The 21350-nt window shown below is 45.5% G+C and overlaps 1 long non-coding RNA gene across 1 annotated transcript; it reads right to left on the bottom strand.

Moving 5' to 3' along the window:
* Positions 1-5882: 5882 nt before the first annotated feature.
* On the bottom strand, positions 5883-21077 carry LOC120220996. Its single transcript, XR_005525706.1, has 4 exons — positions 20863-21077; positions 8088-8595; positions 7203-7264; positions 5883-6032 (listed from the first exon to the last, which is right to left on the bottom strand). It is a non-coding gene; the product is annotated as an uncharacterized LOC120220996 (long non-coding RNA).
* Positions 21078-21350: the final 273 nt, after the last annotated feature.

Here is a 21350-nt window from a genome sequence, read left to right as displayed (position 1 = left end):
CGTCTCGGAGCTGTAAATGGAGAGATCAGGATTGCATAACACCCCCACGCCCCCCCAGTCTTCCTTAGTCAGGAGCAGCCCGCGGCAGGCAGGCAGGAGCTGGGCTGACATCTTCCGGGGAAATTACAAGAGCCAATGAGACATTCTCAAAATAACCAGATCCGGGAGCTAACGTGCAATAGAAGTCTGGGAGTTACCCGTTTCTCCCGCCTTCTTTTTCAAAACTTCTATCCAATTCTGGTGTCCGATAAAGGCATTGATTGCATGGAAATGTGGACCTTTAGAAAAGCTATTACTCAGGAGCTTTAACCCTTCCTTCTACCTCTTTCTTGGAGGAGATATCCATCCATGGAAGTCGAGTGCTCCTAAGGCCTGAGCTGCTTGCCCTGAATCAGGAGCCTGTGATCCATTCCCAGAGAGGAGACAAGCTGGCGAGGAAAGGCTGACAATTCCCTTCTGAAGAACAAAACTGAGGGGGGGCTTCCGCGGGATGAGGAGAAACTGCAGAAATGCGGCGATCGGAGAAACGAATTATTTTGGCACAGAACTGTGGGAATTGACAAAGGATGAAAAACTGTATTTGGCCCCTGGATGAAGCCCCGTATTGAAAGAGGAGGGGCTGGAGAGAGTGTTCCAGGGTCCAGTCGGCAAAGGTGCGGGTGGTGAGGGCGAACCAGAGCCACAGCAAGGCCACGCTCCGTCCGGGAAGGGCAAGGCTCATACGCCCTTAGGGTTCACAGCAGCCATGCTGTTCATGTTTATCAAACTTATTTATAAAATCAGCAGTTGCTTTCAGGCAGGGAGAGCCCTACTGTGTGCTGAGGACCCTGGCAGGGGCTTTGTAGCCTCTCACCGGTTTCCTGCAAGAAAGGTCTTACTGTCCTTACATTCTTGAAACTGAGTTCCTGCTACCTAAGGGATGGGTGTTATGACAATCCACTAGGATGGGGCGTGCGAGCCAAGTTACTAACTAACACCCAACACCTGTGTCTCTTGGTGCAGCTAATCACAGCGGACTCTGTTCTTCCAGGGCTGTTTCTCTGAGCCGGATAAAACAACAACAGTCTTCCAATGCCCTCCCCTTCCAGGAAGGCCGTCAGGACCGCCCATAATGTGTTCCTGGTATCCCTGAACCTCAGGTCACCAACCATCTTGTAGATAACCCCTTCCTGGGGGCACTCGGCTGGCGGAGTCGGTGGAGCGCGTGACTCTGGATCTCCGCATTGTAAGTCCGAGCCCCACGCTGGGGTATAGAGATTACTTACAATCCAATCTTTAAAAAGAAGAAAAGATAACCCCTTCCTGAACTTTACCAGCCACTCCTCTCAAGTCTATTTGTCTCACTCTTCTTTCTGAAACACGTGCCCACATCCAGTCTCCTATGGTGTTTTCTCCATGGTGTTCTCAGCGTTGTCGATGGCGGTCTCGGGTGTAATTTCCATTAGTGAGATCCCGGGAGGTAAAACACGCCATCCAGAGCATTTTAATCCACTTGAAGTTCGGCTTGGATTTCAAGGGAACTCCACTGGACAGAGGTCCATAATGGCTGCCAGGTCCTTGCTACCCAAAGTGTAGTCCAAGAACGGCCTCCTGAACATCTCTGGGACCTACTTAGGAATGAGAAATTTCCCCCAGCCCATCCACTTTCTCTCCTTTTTCCACCCCACCCCGCTGCCCCAGACATACTGACTCCCAATACCTATTTTTAAGAGATCCTCAAGATTTGTGCACAGACCACAGATTGAGAAGCATAAAGTTAGGGTAGTTCTCAGACTTGACTGCACTTGAGAATTAGCTGGGGAACTTTAAAAAATGCCCCGGTGCTGGCCCCTATCTCTAGAGAATCAGACTTAACTCATCTGGAATAGTGCCCAGGAGTAGGTGCCTTTTAAAAGTACATGCAGTGATTGTAATGTACAGCCAGGGTCCATGACCCCCCGACCAGAGCTCCCCGAATCGGGCGGGCTTGGCCCCATGTATCAGGACCACCTTGGGCCTGTAGCTGGGGTCAAATGGCTGCAGCTGGGGAGACAGAAGTGCCCCAGAAACTGGCGACCTAGAGCGGCTTGATAAATATGTCCTCGTAAACACGCTTAAGTCTATACAGTCTCATTAAAGTACAGTCACATGCTGTGTTTATAACGATGGAGTTGCCAAAAATGGGCGTCAGTAAAACAAATCGTATTGTCACAATGGTTATTATTATTGTAACAAAACTTTAACATTTCTTACCCCTCTGCCAATGCAATCACAATGCATAATGCATTTGAGATTACTTCCAGCTGTCTCCTACTCTATGAATGGGGACATTTCCGTGCACACAGCACTCAGACGCCTTGTACATTTGCATGATAAGCAACCATCTTCTCATTCATGAGTTGAGGCTCATAACCGAGGATGGCCCTTCAGTGGCCGCCTTAGATGGCCTCAGACCTGGAAGGAGCCCCTCTTCCTGAGCCTGAGAGGTGAGGTGAGTAAGGCATGGGCCAAGGCAGAAAAGGTCTTGACTCTGAAGACTTCGTTTCAAGCTCGTTATGCCACCCAGGTCACGATGGGGGTGGCCAACTGTCTCCTTGTCTGTAAAGTCCAGGTAAATACCCCTCTCCTGACTCCCCACAGTGACTCTTGGGAGGCTCGAATAAAATGGTGCTTAAAAATGAGTTGCCTCCGGGCTCCTGGGTGGCTTAGTCGGTTAAGCGCCCGACTTTCGCTTAGGTCATGATCTCACTGTTTGTGGGTTCGAGCCCCGCATTGGGCTCTGTGCTGACTGCCGGCCCAGAGCCTGAAGCCTGTTTCAGAGTCTGTGTCTCCCTCTCTCTCTGACCCTCCCCTGCTCATGATGTCTCTCTTTCTCTCTCTCCTAGAAATAAATAAAGCATTAAAAAAATTTTTTTTAAAAAATGAGTTGCCTCATAGCAGAAGACTCTAATAACAGAAGGAACGGTCACTAAATGCTGTATTAGTAGCATTAGTAGTGATAATAGAAGTGTTATCACCCCAAAGGGAGGGAGAAGACTCTATCTTCTAAACTTTTGGGGTTTCCTGTTTTCTTTGTGAAGAGAAAATGGATGGGTGAATGAGTAGATGGGTGGATAAATGAATGGGTGGGTGGGTGGATGGATGGATAAATGGATGGATGGATGGATGGGTAGATGGATGGGTGGGTGGATGGATGGATGGACAGGTGGGTGGATGGGTGGATGGGTTGGTGGGTGGATGGAAGGAAAGAAAAGTGGGTGGGTGGATAAATGAATGGATGCATGGATGGATAAATGGATGGATGGATGGATGGGTGGATGGGTGGGTGGATGGGTGCATGTGATGGATGGATGAATGGATGGAGTGATGGACAAATGCAGTGCAGCCTTGACATGCAGCCCATGTCCCACCCTTACCTCTTGGCTTCTGACAGCTTTACACCAGCCATCTGAATGCCTTGTGGGTCAAGTACAACCGCTCTGGTATAGCCTACAAGGCCTGTATTATCCGCCCAAACCCGTCCTTTCCACCCCCGCTTGGTTCTTTTCCCTCATGCTTTCTCACCAGTGCACAGCCTGTGATTTCTCATCTCCATTCCTTGGCTCTTCAGGCTCTTAAGTCTGTAAGCCAAACTATGTGCCAAGCCCGGCTCATCTGACTCCTATTTGGAAGCCATCCCTCGTTCAGTCAGTCCAAAGGAATCCCTCCCTCCTTTCCCATCATTGCACCTTATTTGTTTCTGTCTTACAGACTGTATATCTTTCTACATGTGTAAATTACCTCTCTCACTTAAAGGAGAGGAAAAGAAATAGCAGGTAGTAGTCACCCAGGCACCCTCACACAATCCTAATAAAGACATTGCGAGGGACATATTATTATTCTTATTTTACCAAAGCAGGGACACAGGCTCCAAGAGCTACACTGACTTGTCTGAGGCATATTAGTGGTGGATCTGCAATGTGAACCCTCGTCTTCTGACCTTCTCCAGTGGCCAGAGCTCCTGGAAGACCCTGTTTGCATCATGACTGATTCGTCTGTAAAATGGAGGTAATCCTAGTGACGGGGACAGAAGGAACTGGCCAGTGACGGTTAGTCACATCAGCGTTGTTCTTTGTCAGGCTAGCACCACCTGTCCTGTGCTCTGTAAGGGTAAGGGTAAGCCCCCAGTAGAAGCTACTCGTTTTCAACTCTTAAAACTAAAGTCAATGCTCTATGATCTGATTCTGTGGAATCATCAACTTCTCAGTTAATTAGAAAAAGAGAAAATCACATATACCTTAAGATCTTCATTTTAATTTAAAACATGTACTTCAATTTACCAACCTTTTCCTGCAAGGCTCACACCTTTTCTTTGAGTACGGAGTTACTCCTGGGGTGTACATTCCATCAACCGCACCCACAGTGCAAGGTCTACTAGTTTGGGTAGTAATCCTTCTACCAATCAGAATCCTCTGAATGATGACCAACCGTTTCCCCGCCGAAGCCTCCAGCCTTGTTATCTGATCCACAACTAATTCAACGGCTGTTTCTGGAGTCACTTCCCTTTAGAGCATTTTTGAAAGTTGTCGTCTTAAGTCCATAGACACAAATCTCTCTTTGCACTGTTTCACTGGCTTATGTGAAACATGTGGGATTTTATTAAATGAGCTCATTATAGTAACAGGGACACCCAAGGCAAGAAGGCCTAGGAATAAGCACAGTGGTTCTTGGTGACACTAAGGGCAGGTGCAGCAAAGAGCAGCCCCCAAGAGGTGCTCAGCAGGCCCTGTGCAGCCACTGGGGGGTTTGGGTGAGGACTGAGCAGCTGCAGGTAACGCACGGACCAGCACCGTGGGGAGAGCATCTCTGGTAATTTATGGGGCGCACTGCAAACGCTACCCGCTGCCCACTTCATTAATTTCACTAGCGAATCCCTCCTGTAGAGTCAAGGAGCAGGAAGTAAACCCCTTGGGATTCCCTTGGCCTCGGTTTGTTATCTCCACCCCATCACTCACTGGCCAAGTGACCTTGAACCAGCCATCCCCCATCTTTGATTAAATGGTGATGTCACCCATCTTGCAGAGCTCTTGCTGGGGATTGAGGGAGATGATACACCCTAGATGCTGAGCACATAGTAGGTGCTTCAAAAACAAGAGCTGAAGACACAATGTTAATCCTTTAGGTTTCTGAAATCGCAACTGTCATTAAAGGGGCTGAAAGAGATGCCTTAGCTGTCCTCCTCCGCACTAAGAATTCTCTGAGTACCTTTTTCAAAATTAGCATTTACAAACCCCTTCAGAACCTCAAAAACCTGAGGCTTTCCACTTACCCTGTTTGCACTTGCAAATTGTTTTCCTTTGAAGTGGAAAGAAAATGCACACGTTAACATATACTATTAGGACCTGCTCCTATATCCAAATGGAAGGTCAAACTCCACCTCACCCTCTCTTGTTTCAGGCAACACTTCTATTTCAATTGCAAATCCATAAGCCTCTTTTGTGAATTGCATTTGGTTTTTAAAGGAAGAGGGGTGCATAAGTCACAGGATCCTTTACAGAAGCGGCATCAGAGAGAGGTTTCCTAATGCACCTAACCGGATAATATGGTAATCGAACCAAATCAGTGGCAAAACACTTTGAAATTTTAAATACGATCTAAATAGCAATTGTTCTAAAATTTATAGTTGGTAGACTTTCTTAGCCTCAATCACACTGAAATGTGTTCTCTTTGTTTTTCGTTTTGGCAGAAATAGGGACTTGCGAGTTAATCTTTTAAAAGATATTTGATTGTAGCAATTTGTAATAAAGGATGCATTTAATACATACTTAATAAAAAGTAACACCTCAGCTATAAACGGCTTCATTGAGATATAGAAACATGTTATAAGCCATTAAATGCGTACAAGAAATGGAATTAAACAGAAGTTACTTTTAATGTCAGTTTTTATTTCCGAAATGGTCTAAAATTGAAGATAATGATTACTCATAGGAAAAGAAACTTTTGTCAAATGCAAGATCAACAATGTTGGTGGCATTTTCTGACTCATGGGTGGATTCATGGTCCTGGAGAGGTGCCTAGACATTGTAATTCACAAGAATTATAATTAACAAGGAAAAATTACTCATTTATTTACATTCCCATTTGAACACTAGATAAATTATTTGCTAAAAGCCCCTTAATGATCCCAAAGTACATAATTATCTAGTACATTGGTCCCACTTTCAGAGGATAAAACCTATAGCAAAATGACTTTTTTTCCCCAAAACTATTCCCTTACAACTCCTGCTAGACATTTCTTTTATGGTTTTTAAAAAGTTATATTGGTTTTTTTAAATATCAAAATATTTTATGCAAAATATTTCATTTTTAAAAAATTCACTCTCGCTCTTGGGAGAGTGTATGTGCAATTGTTAACGATGTACTACAGATTGCAGTAAGTTCTGAAATTAACACTGAATATATTTTCATATTATGTTTACATATGGGTAGGTTTTTTTTAGACTCCCTATCTTTTTTAGATTTATGAGATTCTCTACAATAAGATTTTGTGTGAGTATATTTAAATTTCATATGTGTATATATTTATACACACACAGAGCAAGATTACATACTTGCTTTAATTTCTCCCAATCTTAAAAACTCATAAAATATTTAAGCTGTTTCAGGACCAGAATGGAAATGCCTCAAAGTGTTGTTTAAAATTACATCCAACCCTCACCTACCCATGCTAATGAATGGGGCAGCACCGCTATGAGGACTATCAATCAAAAGTAATCAATGCGCAGAGGCTCAACGGTTAACCTCGTTCTCTGCCCACTCCCTCCCTCCCTCGCCCTCCTTCGCGACCTTAACTCCAGCTGCTCAGAAAATGACTCATTGGTCTCTATCCTCATTGCCTGTCATCCAACTGATGAAACTTCCAGTCGGGAATAAAATGATCAAAGGGTGAGCAGAATGAATAATCTCTAAACTGTGGCAAACAGCTAGGGGTCAGTTGATTTAAAGGTTTCCGTGGCTTCGTTCATTCATTCAACAAACATTTATTGAGAACCTAGTATGTGTGATGCATCGGCTGCCATCGGGGCTACGACAATGAACAGCTTGAACGGTTTCCCTGCTTTTATGGAAATGTGCGGGAGGAGACGGGCCCTAAAACACACAGCTACAGAATTAATAGCAGCCCTGAAAAAGCAGTGTAAGAAAAAGACACTATATAATGAAAGAATATACCTGGAGGTCCTCACCTGGTCTGCTGGGGGATGGCGGTGGTCAGAGAATATCATTATCGCGGGAGGTGGCCCTCATGCTGGATGGAACAGATAGAGAGAGGAGTTCAGGGGGTCCAGGCAAGAGATCTAGCACACATGAAGGTCCTGGGGGAAGAGGAGGCTTCGGGCAGCAGGGGCCACACAGGCAGCCGGTGTGGCTGGGGACACGCAACAGGGGGCTCTGCTCTCAGACGCGGCTAGAATCGTGGGCAGGGACATTGGAAAGCTAAACTGTGGTTTGGATTGATCCTGGCTGCCACTAAAGGCTGGCGTGGAGTGGACCGTTGCCGTGTGGACATGACCACCTACAGGATTCAAAGCTCGCTCTGCCTGCTGTGGGGAGAACAAATCAGAGGGTTGGAGATGCTGAGCTGGAGGCCACTGGGGCATTGCAGATGACACAGGATGGTGGCCTAGAGGTGCAGCGAGATGGGTGTGTTGGGAAGGATCCACTCTGGACAAGGCCACCTGGATGCAAATCAGATATGCCACTTGTGGGTCACAGACGTCTGTAAGGGTCACAGAGCCAATGCAGGTACTGTATGCAAGCCCCTTCATAATCATGTCATGCACTGAACTGTATCCCCCCAAAATTAATACTTTGAAGCCTTATCCCCCCAGCACCTCCAGAATGTGGCTGTATTTGGACACGGGTCCTTCAAAGAGGTCACTACATTAAAACGAGGCCATTAGATGGGTGCTAATTCTATCTGACTTGTGTCCTTCTAAGCAAGATTAGGACCCACAGAGGGACCCCAGGGGCTTTCGCAGGTAGAGGGACAACGGTGTGAAACGGCAAGAGAGGGGGACCATCTGGGAGCCAAGGAGAGGGGTCCTCGGAGAAACGGAGCCTGTGGACACCTGATCTCAGATTTCCAGACTCCAGAACCGTGAGGAAACACACTTCCGCGGTTGAAGCACCCCATCTCTCGTGCTCTGTGATGACGGTCCCAGCAAAGGAATGCAGCATCCGAGCCAGGTCACGAGCACGAGATGCAGGCAGAGAGAAGCAGCAGTGATGAGCCTGGCAGTGATGAGCGCGTTGCCATGTCCGCCCACCCAGGCCGTTGCCCTTGACTCCTAAGGTCAAGCAGGTGTGACCAGGGAGAAGGGTGTCAATGTCTCCTCACCAGTGAGTTAGAGATAAACGTCTCTGGCGTTGTTGTAGATGAAATACCAATGAAGAGAAGCCACAAAGAAGGCCTGGGATGGCTCCAGCACCTGATGGGAAATCGGAGGTGTAGGCAGCAAACGTCACCTGGAAGTTTTATAGATAGGGGTTCGCAGGGCTGAAGACTTGGGGATCAGCATCTAACTGCCCGTGTGCTCTGTGGTGCATTTGATGCATAAGTAAATCGCTAGGAAAAACCTGCATCAAGGAAAGCGAAAAAGTGTGTGTTGGTGCTGTCACACATCTGTCCGTGTATCCATCCCTCTGTCCATCCCCCCAATTCATTTTATTCCTGCAACCGGATTCCGAGCAAATTGCCGACATCAATACATTCCAGCCCTAAACACTGCAGCTCCTGTATCAGACCAGTCTGACCAGTCTTTTTGGTCTGGCAATGGAATAAACAAGACCATTAAAAAAATAAATAGATAAAAAAATAAATCATTATGGAAGTCTAGCCGGCATATAACAAGCTGAACATATTTAAATATGCACGTTGGAAAGGTTGGACATATATACACCCCAGGACATGATCTTCCATGACCAAAACAATGAACGTGTCCATCACCCCAAAAAGCTTCCTTATGCTCCTCTATAAGCTCTTCTTCTGTGCTCACCTGAACCTTCACAGCTCTGCTTTCTGCCCCTGGAGTAGTTTTCTAGAATTTTATATAAATGGTATCATATGGTATGTACTTTCGTTTGGCTTGGCTTTCTTTCTTTTTCTTTCTTTCTTTTTTTTTTTTTTTTTACTCAGCATAATTATTTTGAAATTCATCCAAATACTTTACTCATTTTATTGCTGGATTCCATTGCATACATATAGCACAGTTTAAAACCCATTGGTGGACATTGGGGTTATTTCCAATTTGGGGGGATGGCTAATAAGACTAGAGTGACAAGTCCTTCTGCAGAGGTCTTTTTATATGCTTATGTGGTCCTCTTTCTCTTGGGCAAATGACTAGAGGTGGAATGTCTGGGTCATGTGATTAACTTTTTAAGAAATTACCAAACTGTTTTCTAAGTGGGTGTACCTACCAGAAAAATCTGAGGGTCCTGGCTGTCCCCACATCCTTCATAGCATTTAATTCTTATCCGTTCTTTATACTGTAGCTATTCTAATAGGTGTATTGTAGTAGTTTATTGGAGCTCTAATTTGCATTTCCCTAATGACTAATATCCAGATTATTTTTTAAAACATTTTTAAAAATGTTTATTTATTCTTGAGAGAGAGAGACAGTGAGAGAGAGAGAGAGAGAGAGAGAATGAGCAGGGGAGGGACAGAGAGAGACGGAGACACAGAATCTGAAACAGGCTCTAGGCTCTGAGCTGTCAGCACAGGACCTGATGCGGGGCTTGAACCCACAAACTGTGAGATCATGACCTGAGCCAAAGTCGGATGCTTAAACGACTGAGCCACCCAGGTGCCCCACTAATGTCCAGAATCTCTTCATGTGTTTATTTGCTATCTATGTATCCTTTTTGGTGAAGTGTCTATTCACATCTGTTTGTTTGTTTCTGGATTGTCTGTTTTCTTATTGTTGAATGTTGAGAGTCCTTTACTTATTCTGCATACAGATCCTTAGACCATCTTCAGATGATTTGAACATAGTTTCTCCTGGATACTGGCTGTCTTTTCATTGTCTTAATAGGTTGTTTTGTTTTAAGGAGATGGTTTGGATTTGGGTTAATCTACCAGTTCGTTCTGTAATGAATCATGCTTTTATTATTGTTTTTGTGGCATCATTGCTTTAATTCAGGGTTACACATGTTTTCTTCTGTAAGTTTTATAAAGTTTTAAGTTTTACTAAATGTAATGTTATGTATCTCAATCTGAGTTCATTTTTGTGTGGGTGTGGCTCTCCAGCTGTTCAAAAGCCATCTGTGGGGAAGATCAAACTGTCCAGACTCTGTTCTGCACCATTGATCTCCTGGTTTATCGTCATTACTATAGCGTTAGAGTTAAGTGTTGAACTGAGGGTCGTGACAGCCAGCCGACTTTACCTGTCTTCTCCAAAGTTTCTTTGGCTATTCTAGGTCATTTGCATGTGAATTTTAGGATCAGTTTATCAATTTATACAAATAGGCCTTGCTAGGATTTTGATTTAGATCAATTTGGGAATGAGTGAATCGTTAAGAATAAAGAGGCTTCCAAAGGGATAGTCGGACCCTTTACATTTAGACCAACAATGTCTAAATGTGATACAGTCAGGTAGGTTTCAGTCGTAACATCGCTATTTCATTTGTCTTTCTTTGTTCCTTTTTCTGCCTTCTTTTGAGTGTCATTAAATTTTTTAAGTACTGCATTTAGTCTGCTCATTGGTCTGTTAGCTACACCTCTTTGATTTTTTATTTTAATGGTTGCTTTGGGGTTCACTTATTATGGCCTACCTTCAAGTGGTATTACACTCTATAGCATAAGAACCACAAGAGTCTATTTCCATGACATTCATTGTGCACATACAGGGAACACATATGTGTGTTTTGTCACACATTTTAAGTACGACAAACATGCATTGCTGCATGTCATAAATGTGTGTACTGTCACATGTTATTTTATGTGTGTTACAAACATCACATGACATCGTTAATACTTTTAATGGCTCAATTTTTAAAAAGTGCTCATAAACATATAAACGCCCACCGTTTCTGACCCTTATGTGGTTCCAGGAGTCATTTTCTTCTGCCTGGAGGATTTTCTTTAACATTTTTTCTGCAGTGCACATCTAGTGAGGAGAATCCTTTTTGCTTTTGTATGACTGAAAACATCTTTGTTTCCCCTTTATTTCTGAAGGACGTTTTCACTGGGTACAGAATTCTAGATTGATTTGTTTTTCCATTCAGTACTTTTAAAAATGTTGTTGCACATTTTTCTCGCTTGAGTTATTCCTGGGAAATTTATTACCATCTTTATTGTCATCCCTCAGTTTGCAATGCGTTTCTCTGGAAGTTTTTAATAATTTTTCTTAATCACTGGCTTTGAGCTATTTGTTTACAATGCTCCTGGTGTGCTTATCTTCACGTTTCTTGTGCTTGGGGTTCACAGATGCTTTTTATGTAGAAGTTTATAGTTTTGAACAAATTTGGAAAATTTGTGAGCATTATTTTTTTCAGATATTTTTCTGTTCCCACATCAGTCCCCCCCACACTGAGGGTCCATATAACCACCCACACAGTAGGCTGCCTGAAGCTCTCTCACAGCCCACTGACACTGCTAATATAATTTTAAAATTTTCTCTTCTCTCTTGATGTCATTTTGAACAGTTTTTATTGCTGTGTTTTCAAGTTTACTAATTTCTTTTCTTCGATGTAGATGTTGAAATCCATCCATCAGTCCCGGCCAGTGTGTTTCTTATTTCACATATTGCAATTTTTGTCTTTTGTCTCTGGAAGGTCAGTTTGGGTCTTTTTATATCTCCCATGTGTCTCCTGAACTCTGTGGCCATATGGAATGTAGTGACAGCCATTCTTTTAAAATCCTTTCTGCTAGTTCTAGTGTTTGTGTCAATTATATGTTAGTTTCCAGTTTGACTTTTCTCCTAACAGGTGGTATGTCCTGTTTCTCTGCATGCCTGATAATCTTCAATCAGATGTCAGACTTTGTCAAACCACCCGCCTTTTTTTGACACTGGGTATTTCTGTATTCCTGTAAATATTCTTAAGTTCTAGGAGCAGCTGGGTGGCTCAGTTGGTTGAGCGTCCAACTTCGGCTCAGGTCATGATCTCACAGCCCTTGAGTTCGAGCCCCTCATCGGGCTTTGTGCTGACAGCTCAGAGCCTGGAGCCTGCTTCAGATTCTGTGTCTTCCTCTTTCTCTGCCCCTCCTCCACTCATTCTCTCTCTCTCTCTCTCTCTCTCTCTCTCTGTCAAAAATAAAGACTTTTTAGGGGCTCCTGGGTGGCTCAGTCAGTTAAGCATCTGACTTCGGCTCAGATCATGATCTCATGGTTTGTGGGTTCAAGCCCCACATTGGGCTCTGTGCTGACAGCTCAGCACCTGGAGCCTGCTTCAGATTCTGTGTCTCGCTCTTTCTCTGACCCTCCCCTGCCCATGCTGTCTCTCTCTCTTTCTCTCTCTCTCTCTCTCAGAAGTAAACAAAACATTTAAAAAAAATAAAGATTTTTTAAAAAGTAAAAAAAAAAAAAAAAAAGCAGGGATTCCTGATCTCTTAAAATGTTCTTGAGCTCTGTCCTGGGATGCAGTTAAGCTACTTCAGCAGAGCCTGATGTTTTTCAGATTTGTAATGTGGGACCAGAACAGTGCAGGATGCAGTTCTCCATGGCCAAGGTAAGACTCTTCTGTGTACTCTACCCAGGGCGCTGTAATCCACGAGCTTCCTCAGTCTGCCTAGGGGAAGCAGGCACTATTCCCAGCCCTGTATGAACACCAAACACTATCACGTCTCCTCCAGTCAAGTGGTTCTTTTCCAAGCTTCAAGGAATTTCCTTGCACGTACATGCTGGTCATTATTCACTTCAGTACTTGAGAGGAACCCCGTTTAGAATTTTCCTTCTGTGTCTCTCTCCTCTCTCCAATACTCTGTTCCAAAAATTCTGACTGCCTGGGCCTCCCAGACCCCTCAGCTATGTCTCCTTAATTCCAGGGATTTGCAAGTGTGGACTTGATTTCCATTCCCTGGTGCTCAGGCAGGAAACGCACAGGCAATAAACCAGGGCAATCTTAGGGTCCTCCTCACTGTTCTCCTTCATTCGCCCTTTGTTGCCTGGTGTCCACTTTCTCCTAACCTCTTGTTTTGACAGATCTTGTCCATTTATTGCTTGTTTCAGACGTGAGGGAGAATCTGGTCCTTGTCATTCCGTCTCGGCTGGGAGTGGCAGTTGGGAATACACCAGTCTTAAGGGTACCATCTGTAACATTTTCACAGATGTCTTCACCTGTTAAACTCAAACTCCTATCAAGCCCGAGACCATTAATTCCCATCTCCCCAGAAAGTTTCCCCTTCCTTGATCCCCTAAGAATTTCCCCATCATGGGCTAGTTTCACTTATTCTAGAACTTCTCACAAATGAACTACACAGTATGTACTCTCCCTTAGTTCATGCAGCCTACTCTTTCTGATATTTGGCCTTTTTTTTTGTCAATAGCTCCTTCTTTCTTTTTATGTCTTATTATTGCATATATCTCCCAAACTTTGTTTATTCCTTTTCTTGTTGGTGTACATATGGGATGCTTCCATTTTGGGGTTATGATGAGTAAAGCTGCAATGATGAGTGAGTTTTCTTGCATAGATCTTTCTGCAGAGTTAACTATCTTATTCTTCCTGAATAAATATCTAAGCATTAAATGGTTGCATTACAAGGATGATGAGTATTTAATTTAATAGGAAACTATTAGACTTCCTTTTCTCCCAAAATGGTAGTGCCATTTTACACTCTCACCAGAAATAAAAGAGATTTTAATTGGTCCTCATCCTTGATAATACTTGGTAGTTATCAGTCTTTTCCCCTGAAGATTCTAATCAGCGCGCAGGGCACCTCATGGTGGTTTTAATCTCATTTACCTGCTGACTAATGATGTTCAGCTCTTCCATTTGCTTACTGGCCATTCATATACCTTTGTGAAGTGTCTGTTCAAATACTTTGCCCATATTGTGGTCACTTTTAATTTTCGAAGTTCTCTGAAAATACTGAGATGATGAGCAGTCTGCTGGGTTCAACAATCATCTAGAAACATGTGTGGAATCTTGCTCAAGACATTACTTGTGAATCCAGAGAGTGGAGCAAGAAATAAGGTCTGTTGAATATACTTTCAAACATATGACCTGTTACTCTGCAGATGGTCACAGTACACATAATTTAGATGCTTCTCCTCAAAGTTTTCAAACACACACGAAAGTAGAAAGAAAAGTAAAACAGACCCCTGTGTAATCACTCTCCAGCTTGAACAAATACCAGCATTTTGCTGGTCTCGTTCTATGTACCACCTCCTATTTTGGGTTTGATGGGGTATTTTAAAACAAGCCCCAAACATAATATAATTTTACCCCCCATGTTGATGGGTGGAACTTAAGTGATTCATTTAGGCTCATTATTTGGTTACAAGTCTGAGATCAGGAGCTCTTTAATGGAAAGAAATCCAGATCCAACCTTTGCCCGGATTAGAGTATAGAATCCTATAGTCTGAAATTAACTCTCACACTTAATTGGAGCCGCTAGACCCATGTCTTCATGATGGGCTGTTCTAGAAAACCAAATGTTACCTTTGGTGGTTCCAAACTGGAAATCTCTCTCCACAAATACACATTTGAAAAATTTGAGGGCCGCCTGGGTGGCTTAGTCGGTTGAGCGTCCGACTTTAGCTTAGGTCATGATCTCGCTGTTCATTGGTTCGACCCCGCGTCGGGCTCTGTGCTGACTGCCAGCTCAGAGCCTGGAGCCTGTTTCAGTCTGTGACTCCCTCTCTCTCTGACCCTCCCCTGCTCACGCTGTCTCTCTCTCTCTCTCTCCTAGAAATAAATAAAACATTTTAAAAAATTTTTGAAAAATTAAGGCTCATTTCCTTCACTTTGAGAATGATAGCCTGTGCTGTCCCTTACACCCCAGACATAATTAATAATCATTTTGTCATTTTCTGGGTTTCCATCTCAGGAGGAAAAGAGGGCATTTGCTGTTTCTGTGAATATTACACATATGATTTAAAATGGTATCTCTTAAGATACCCAAGAGTAGAAAATGAGATCAAAGTGTCTCCTTTCCTTCTCCTGTGGCAGCGTTTCTCAACCTCAGCACTGCTGACACCTGGTCCTGATAATCCCTCATTGTGGGCACTGTCCTGAGCACTGTCGGGTAGACTCATTATCTCCCTTGGCTTTAATCTAATACCACCTGCTGGGAGCGGTCTCCCAGGGGTGATAACCAAATGTCTCCAGATACTACCAGATGTCCCTTTGGGGGACATATCGCCCCTGGCTGGGACCCCCTTTCTGCAGGTATGACCTTGGCACAGAGGAAGGTCACTCAAAGCCTCAGTTTCCTTGCCTACGAGATGGGGATGAGACCACGGAAGAAGGTAAAGTGTGTGTGAACACATCACATGAAGTGCTCAGTGCTAGCAGGCCCTGAACTAGTTACAGTAGAAGCCCAGCTCTGTCCCAGGCGTGGGTGGCAGGGAAATATAAGAAAAGATAAGCAAAGCAACAAAATTAATATAAAGAAAAACCTAGGAAAGCAATGAGCAGACCCAAGTCCTCAAAACACTTATGGTAAAGGGAAGAAATAACTGGAGTGAGTTGGAGCCACACCCCAGCGCTGTGCCAGTAGCTGCTGGGGCTCAAATGTGCAGAGTGAGGTCCCTGACTTCCAGGAACTCCATAGATGGTTGGCAGACAAGGTCTGTGAAGGCACCTGGCCCAATGCCCAGCGCACAGTAGGTGTTCACCATTTCAGGTAAGAATGGGGATGAAGAAGAGCTTGACAGCCAATGTCATCCGGTGAGAGGCACACCATCCCCCAGGAGATGGGACCCTCTGATGGGCAGTGTAGATGTCAAAGTCAAAGCTTACCTGTGCCACTTACTACCTGTGTGTTTGGGGCAAGTCACTAAACCTCTCTAAGCTTACCAAATACAGTAGTATTTCTTTTTTTTTTAAATGTTTTATTTATTTCTGAGAGAGAGAGAGAGAGAGAGAGAGAGAGAGAGCATGAGCAAGGGAGGGTCAGAGAGAGATGGAGATACAGAATCTGAAACAGTCTCCAGGCTCTGAGCTAGCTGTCAGCACAGAGCCCGACGCAGGGCTTGAACCCATGAACTGGGAGATCATGGCCTGAGCCGAAGCCAGACGCTTAACCGACTGAGCCCCCCAGGCACCCCTACAGTAGTATTTCTACTCACAGAATTGCTGTGTCTGCAGGCCCAGCCTAGTTCACAGAACACAGATGCCCACCATGTGTTCCATCCATATTTACTGGTATTACCATTTCAAACCAACTAATTAAGGGAAGAAATGATGCATATCCAGAGAGATTCACAGTGACCAGGAACTGGCCAGTGTTAACTGGACAATTTAACGGGGAGATGAAGAGAGAAAGAGGGGGGGAAAAGTAAAGCGAGGCAGGCCAGTGACTTCATTCGTCTGAAAGGAGCAGTGAAATCTTAAGGGAACGGCCATGGTCAGAAGTGAGCAGCAGTCTGACCTGGGGCATTGGGCAAGAGTGGACCAGAAGCCACGGGCAGGTGGTCAGGCCCTCCAGACACATTTAGACATCTGAACAGCAGGAGCTCAGGACGGTCAACGCAAAGGTGAACGTCAGGGCAGATTGGAAAGCCAAGGTTTGTGGGAAACCAGGAAGGCATGATAATCACATGAAACAGGCGGCTTCGCTGTGGGCCTCTCTACTCTTGCTGGGGGTCTGTCTGTTCCGTTCAGTGCCTTTATGGGGTCCCCTGCAAGCCTGCCTTTGAATTTTTCTGCATTAGTCTGAGGTGAGGCTCTTGGATCCTGTGGTTATTAGTACATTGCCAAAGAAGCACCTCATCTAAAGTGGAAACCACCTCTATAGGCTATAAATACAATGCAATTAGCCTCTCAAGTGCCTTATTACAAAATATATCAAGGACACCTACATGGACTCACAGATTAAAGGACAGAATTTCTGTAAAGACAAGGCCCTTTTTTTTTTTTAAAGTTTTTGATTTTTTTAAATAGAATGCAAAGGCAAAGTAAAGAACAAACCCATACATGATAAAACCTATTTCAATCAGCAAATTTGGGCATCACTTTTAATATCTTTCTCTTCACTCTCCAAATCCTTGCTTCACCAACTAGCCACTCAGAGGGCCAAGCTTGGGAGCAGCTACCCAAATAGAAGCACGGAGGTTTCTGGGTAAGGAATAATTAGTAGATAAGTGGTTAAAGAGAGGGTAACTGCTATAACCTTTGAGGAAGGGGATCTGGTGATATTTATGAATTTTTAAAATACACATACAAGTTGTACCTCTGGAAATACATCCTACAGCAATGAAAGAAGGAATCTACACGGATTTACATGTTATGGTTAATGCATAACTGAGGGATTGTGGCAAACCCCCAAAAAGTCTGCCTGCCATAGAATATAGGTCAACAGAGAAATGGATAGATGTGCCAGGGCTCATCACGACCTGGGCTGTTACGCAGCTATTGTTAAAATGAAGTTGAACTTCATGGATTAGAGTTATGGCTCCTGACCTGAAACCTTATTATGCAAATACTTAGTTACAGAGGATCACATGTAAGATTGTCCCATGTTTGGGGGCACCTGGGTGGCTCAGTTGATTAAGTGTCTGACTCTTGATCTCAGCTCAAGTCATGATCTCACGGTTTGTGGGATCGAGCCCCATGTCAGGCTCTGCACTGGCAGCAGGGAGCCTGCTTGGGATTCTCTCCCTCCCTTTCTGCCCTCCTACTGTTCCTGTGTTCTCTCTCAAAATAAATAAATAAACATTAAAAAAAAAACCAGATTGTCCCATGTTTGTAAAAGCAAAAGCAAGAATGAGAAGTAAAGAAGGTGGAAGCAGAAGAAGGGAAGGAGGAAGCACCCACCGTCCCACCCCCTCTTCATTCCCTGCTGTCTGAGCCCACTGTCCTCTGGATGTTTCTATGAGTCACGACCCCCTCAGGCAAACAGAGCTCCAGATGCCCCAGGAGGAGGGATGCACTGCACCAAACTGCCTTTACAGATGACAGAGGAACCCAAGGCACTATAACCAGAGGGAGCCGGAAGTAACCGGAGGCTGGTAAATGAGGGAACTGGGAGTCCACTCCTTCCCAGGACCACAGAGATGCAGACGAGGGGGGTCAATCGACCCAGAAGCGCAGTCCCCATTGGGAGACCGGACCAGGGAGGAAGAAAGCGGAGAGTGCAAACATCTCAGGCTTTCTACGTACCAGTGATTCTTAACAATACCGATAAGGATAACAGCAAAATTAGTCCTCCTCATTATTATTAAGCAAGTGTTTTCCATTTTGTTATTAATACAGTTGACCCTTGAACAGTGTGGGGATGGGGGTGCGATCTCTTGTACAGACAGAACTCATGTCACTTTGACTCCCCATAAAACTTAACCACCAACAGCCTGCTGTTGACCAGAAGCCCTCACAATAACATAAGGGGTTAACACACATTTTCCTATTTCTTGAACACCTACTCTGTGCCAGATGCCGTTAGCCTTCTGCAAGCCTCGTTTCATTCAGTTACCACCAGGGTGGAACGATTGTGTGGTGTACAGACGATGAAACCCAGACTCAAAGAGATAAAATAGTTTATCTAATGCCACATACCTGTAAGTAAAAGATCCAGAGTTTGAGACCAGTCCTACCCATCACCGAATCCTCTGGGTTCCGCCCCTAATTATAGTGCATCTGGATTGGGACCCCATAGACCAAGTCTTATCCTGACACTCAGTGGCATCATTCTAAAACACTCCACAAGTTCCCGGATGCTGTTCCCCTGAGAAGATGGGGTCTGGGTGTGTGCATGGGGGACCGGACGGGCTGGTGGCCGCTTCACCCCACAGAGGAGCAGTGGAGGCCACACCAAGTGATTGCAGAGGCTGCGTCATAAAAAGTCTATTCAGCTTCGGCCACTCAGTTCACTGGAATCCTTTCATTTCCACCCTGGGCTGCTCACTGGGAAGTCTCTTCTGAGACACCGTTCTATGAGGAGCCTAAGCTCCACCAAGGGGCCAAGAGTGTGTGGCTCAGTAGCCTTCCTGGCATCCCAGCCCAGGGACCAGACATGTAAGTTACATGCTTCCAGAAGATTCTGCCTCCCGCTGTTGGACTCTTCCCAATTGATTCTTCCCCAAGCTCCACCCAACTTGCAGTCTGACGGACGAAAGGGATGATGGGCTTGGGACCTGCAGTAGATAACGGGAATCTTCAAGCGGCTTTCGGCAAGTCCTAGCACATAGTAGGCCTTCAATGACTTCCTTAGGGAGCAAATAAATGATAACCACAGATTTCCGTTCTGCCCGTAATGCGCATATGCAGAAACACCTGGTGAATTGCACGGAGGAGGTGTTTAAATGTAAAATTCTCCGGAAGGAAGTGCTGGAGAGAAAACATTAGCATTGTGACTCATGACATTTCCAAGGGAGAAAGAGCTGGGAAGGAGCCATTGATCCTTTGGGAGCTCAACCAACAGTGAGCTGAGAATATCCCTTTGGAAACTCCCGTCCGCTGTCTAATTTGGATTCCTGAGTGGAGGTGAGCACCTGGAACGGCGTGTCCTCCAAGGGGCACAGGAGATGTTCGGTCTCCCGGCCAAGTCTGTCCCCACCGTGGATGGCAATCTGGTGTCTGGCAAAGACAGGGCACCTCGTATCGTGAATGCATAAATAAATTTCACTGGATAATTGGAATCATAACTGCAGGTTAATAAGCTGGCTGCTTTGCAAGCCCAGGCTCGGTGCACCGGGCTGGAGCAGGTCAGCCTTGCGGGGCGTCCTACGTCCACCAAGATCCACGAGCAGAAAAGAACAAAACCAGGATGAGACCTGTGAGGACCTCTGTTAGCCGGCTGCTGAGTGACACTGCACTGTAAATCTTTATTTATATCTTTGTAAAAAATTTTTTAAAGTTTATTTCTTTATTTTTTATTTTTTTATTTTTTAAATATTTTTATTTATTTCTAGGGGAGAGAGAGACGGCGTGAGCAGGGGAGGGTCAGAGAGAGAGGGAGATACAGACTCCAAAACAGGCTCCAGGCTCCGGGCTGGCAGTCAGCACAGAGCCCGACGCGGGGCTCGAACCCACGAACCGCGAGATCATGACCTGAGCCGAAGTTGGATGCTTACCTGACGGAGCCACCCAGGCGCCCCTTATTTATTTTTTTTAATGTTTATTTTTGAGAGTGTTGTGTGTGTGTGCTAGTGGGGGAGGGGCAGAGAGAGAGGGAGACACAGAATCTGAAACAGGCTCCAGACTCTGAGCTGTCAGCACAGAGCCCGACGCGGGGCTCGAACCCACTAACCGCTAGATCATGACCTGAGCCTAAGTTGGATGCTTAACCGACAGAGCCACCCAGGCGCCCCTAATGTTTATTTCTTTTTAAGAGAGAGGGGTGGAGAAGGGCCAGGGCGGGGGAGGGGAAACAGAAGCCGAGGCAGGCTCACAGAGCCTGGCGGGGCTCGAACCAAGAAATGTGAGATCGTGACCTGAGCCAAAGTCAGACGCTTAACCTACTGAGCCACCCAGGCGCCCCTGTATCTTTTGAATGTTTATTTTTTGTTTTTGAGAGAGAGAGAGAGAGGGAGCGAGAGAGAGGCGGGGCAGAGAAAACAGGGGACAGAGGATCTGAAGCAGGTTCCAGACTGACAGCAGCAAGGCTGACGGGGACTCAAACTCACCAACCATGAGATCGTGACCTGAGCTGAAGCTGGAGGCTCACCCGACTGAGCCCCCCAGGCGCCCCGGCAACCGCTGTTTTCCTCGGTGTGTTGTGCTGATAAAAAATCCTTAACGACTTACTGAGTATCAGCTGTGTGCCGGGCCCTGTACCAGCCATGGTAACATGCGTGTAGTTATTCCTTTTTGACGAAAGCTGGCGTCTAGAGAAAACTGCAGGCAGGGCCAGCAGGGGAGGCCACCTCTCTCTGAGATCGAGTCCCCTGTAGCGCCGCCTCCCTGCCTCCCCCTCTCTGGGAGGTCTGCTGGCCTCCCACACCGTGTACCAGCTCCGAGTGCTGCTCTCAATGGATTCCAAAGCGGATTCTCTCATTGAGGAAGAATGGTTGCCATGGGTACTGCTGGGGACCAGCACTGCACCCCAGTTGGCGCCTGGGGTGGGGGTGGGGGGGACCTGGGGGCTCAGTAGGTTAAGCGTCCAACTGCAGCTCAGGTCACGATCTCACAGTTCGTGGGTTTGATCACTGCATCGGGCTCTGTGCTGACAGCTCAGAGCCTGGAGCCTGCTTCAGAGTCTGTGTCTACCTCTCTCTCTGTGCCTTCCCTGCTTG

Source organism: Hyaena hyaena, unplaced genomic scaffold, assembly GCF_003009895.1.
Source record: "Hyaena hyaena isolate Hyena2069 unplaced genomic scaffold, ASM300989v1 scaffold_740, whole genome shotgun sequence".
NCBI classification, from domain to species: Eukaryota; Metazoa; Chordata; class Mammalia; order Carnivora; family Hyaenidae; genus Hyaena; species Hyaena hyaena.
Note: the sequence above shows the minus strand (reverse complement) of the source record. Positions and strands in the feature narration are given on the sequence as shown.